Genomic DNA, 3,389 nt, shown 5'->3' with positions numbered 1-3,389 from the left:
GTTTGCAGATTTTTTCATAGCTAACACAGCTGTAGAGCTCAATTAAGGGGCAGCCTCCCTTGTATGTTTGAAATGACAGCGATGCAAAATAGATTATGGGATACGGGGGAAGGCAAAGGATACACTGGTTGTGTCCTCCAAATTTGGCGGAAAGGAGGCTGCATATCTGGGCCACGTTTGGAGAACATGTTTGAGAGACCTTTGCTGAGCCAGTATGACATATGTGGAGCAGAAATGTGACTTTTGACGGAGGCAGCCCCTGAAGTGGGACACAGCTCATGATTGCATGATACTACTGCTAACAAGCAGTTACCCACTACTGCTGAAAGCAGTGTGGGATAAGAGGTACAGTTGAAGAGATAATCAAAGAGGAGCAGGAGGAATTAAAACTGAGGTCGTGTTCTGGTTGGATCGCTCTTCTCTTACATGTGAAAGTAGTTTTTAATAGACCTCTCCTGCATAGTGCTCTGAAGCTCCGGATAAACATTTCCTCCATCAGCTCAAATTATCAGCCTACAGCTGTTTAGCCAGTGGTCTTGGTGGATCTCAAGGGAGCCATTTGCAGCAATATTTCGTTCACAACATTGAACCCATCTCTAAAAAGTCAGAGTGGGTGGAGGCTGAGTTGCTTCTCCCCATCGAGGATGAATAACCTTTTTTTTTTTTCTCCCCACGAGAAAGGGTGACTCACAAGGAAATTGTCAGAGACATTACAGATCCTCTGTAATGCTTTCAAATATGTCAAATAAAGACGCTCCATCTTTCACTCGCTTGTTATGGAACAGTAAAACATATGGTTTTGTCTGGAACCGGAAACGCAACGTATTTAATTTGCTCAATTTTCACATTTTCGCAGCAGCATATGTTTCCAGTCCTTGCGGGAGACAATTCCTCTGCGGTCAACAGCCTGAGGCTTGAAGGCATTAGACTTTATTCTCTCTCACTTGCTTCCTCTCACTCTCTCTCACTCACTCTTTCCATCCTGTAATACACCTTTAAGACAGGGTGCTTATTCATCGCCAGCTTGCCCCATCAGGAGATACATTCCTCATGTCATGCTACGTTTTACAGGAAACATTAAATCCTGCACGAGCATATTTACTACTTGGATCCACCAGCATGCCTCCAAATAAAGTAGACAAAGACCTAATTTAAAGAAAACAGAATTTAACCAAGAACCCTCAAGTATCTTAAAAATCTTTCTTTCCCAAAACAATCACCAGTAGTTTGTTTGCAACTGCTCACTTAACAGGCAAACGAACCTGTACACTTAACATGATTTTGTCAGAGTATGCAAAAATGCGAGTTGAGACTTTGTTTGCTGTGCCACTGCACACTCAACAGTAGTCTGCCGGCTGAAAAGTGAACTTGACAGCGCTGATAGATGCTGTATATTCCACTGAGAGGAGTAATTACTGTAATTCTAAAGGCTTACTGAAGTGTTTGGATCAGCAAAGACAAGACGTGTAAACAGGCAGTGTACTGTATGTATGCATTAAAAAAGCTCACTGCAACAGCTTCATCTACACTGAACCGAGAGACAAATGAACTGCATAATGCTGCTTTTCTTCAAGACATAACAAAAAGTGAAAGCACCAGTTTTTCATTTGTCGTAAGAGGTTTGACAACAGAAGCTGCACTCACTGTTCTCTCTGTTTCCCTCTCAAACACACACACACACACACACACTTTTGCAGTAGTTGCAGTGCAGGCATAACTGGAAAATGGGCTTCATGCTCAGCTCTGGGTCGGGGTGGGGGTGGCAGGGGGGCGGTTTTTGGGGGAGGCCCCTCAGATGTCTGACATGTTTCTGCAGGACCGCAGGCCGCTGGCTGGCGCAGAGCACAGGCTTGCGGTGGGCTGTTTGTCTGCGTGAGGCTGGCATGGCCTGCCGTTCCCCTGCATCTGTTCCCCATTAGCAGAGCCGAGAGTATAAAGCAAGGAGCTGACAGGGGCTAGGAACCACTGCAGTTCCTGCCTGGATCATGGGTCTTACTATCTGGCTGTGTGTGCTCTGCCTGCAGGCAAGTCTGCTGTCGCACGCCCTCGACTGCTCAGGAGCAAGCCAGGGGGAGCAGTGTGTCAGTGGACCGATCGCAGATGGACAGGTAAGAGGTGCACTTTGAAAGGCCCGGCTCTGCTGTAATGGATATGATAATTGTAATGACTGAGTGCCTGCGGTAACCAGAAGTCCTTATTATGTATGGACCAATCCTTCATCTGTCTGGCTTTGATAGTACGAGAGTGGTTGCAGCCTGTTCTGATTTGAATGTAATCTGCACGGACCATATGGGCATTCTGTTACATAACTCTCACAAAAAGGCTGCCATATCACTCTCCTTGGGGACTGCAAGTGAACAGAATTTGAATGATCAGAATTATCTGCAGCAAGAAAGTACAAGGAGTACATGCACTGTCTGTAATGCAAGCTGGCAGTGAAAAGTGGGAGCACATCTGTGATATTAAAGCTTTGCTGTCATCCATTTGACACAGCGGTGTTGATAATAGTGCTGGCATTAGAATCCAAGGGGAAAGTTAGTGTGCTTAAATTAAAAAAATAAACTTAAAGTTAAAGTTAAACTTAACAACTCAAACTTAAGAAATCCTTGTCTGCTTCTCCTCATCTACCTTTGTGGCTAGACTTAATAAGTGATAGAGGCTTTTACCTCGATTCACCTCATCTCATACTTCATACTTCTTATACTTCATAAAGAGTACGTGTCCCAGATGTTGTGCATTCAGCATGTATTACAAGTAGCAGACTCATAGTTCTTGCTCAAACCATGTAGTCAATGTTTACACAGTAAATCAAGCAGGGGAAGTCAGTAACTCACATGGAATGTATGTGTCCTGCGACTCCCTCCTGAGTGGGAGCTGTGACAATAACAGTGGTCCAGCGTACTTCAGGATGGTGGGGGACTGGTATATTGTCTAACCTTTCCTTAACCTAGAGACCTGGAGACATGTAATTTAGCTCTGTCAGAAACAAAGTCTCATTGTAATGGCTTTTGCAGCCATAATGTCACCACACCAAAAATACACCCTCTGTGGAACAAAATCCTTCAGCTCCCTTTTGGCTCTTCATGTGGCTACCGGCTGTTATACTTTATACTTGTGGTCAGCATTTTTCTACGGACAGTGCCCGTGTTTTGTCCAAAGTAATCATCCTCATCTGGACAACGGATTCAACAGCTGCATGAGTCCAGGGGAGGATTTTCACTCACACATGAAAGACATTTGGTTGGGAATTCTGTTCCATCTGAGGTAGTTCGGGAGCCTTTGTGCCACATATGTGTTTTTATGCCACAGTTATTTGTAACGTAATTACAGCATGCACAATTATAAACTTCAGATGCGGTGGGAGCAAACTGATACCCGAGGCAGTGTCT

The sequence above is a fragment of the Myripristis murdjan genome, chromosome 20 (genome assembly GCF_902150065.1).
Source record: "Myripristis murdjan chromosome 20, fMyrMur1.1, whole genome shotgun sequence".
Classification (NCBI taxonomy): Eukaryota; Metazoa; Chordata; class Actinopteri; order Holocentriformes; family Holocentridae; genus Myripristis; species Myripristis murdjan.
Note: the sequence above shows the minus strand (reverse complement) of the source record.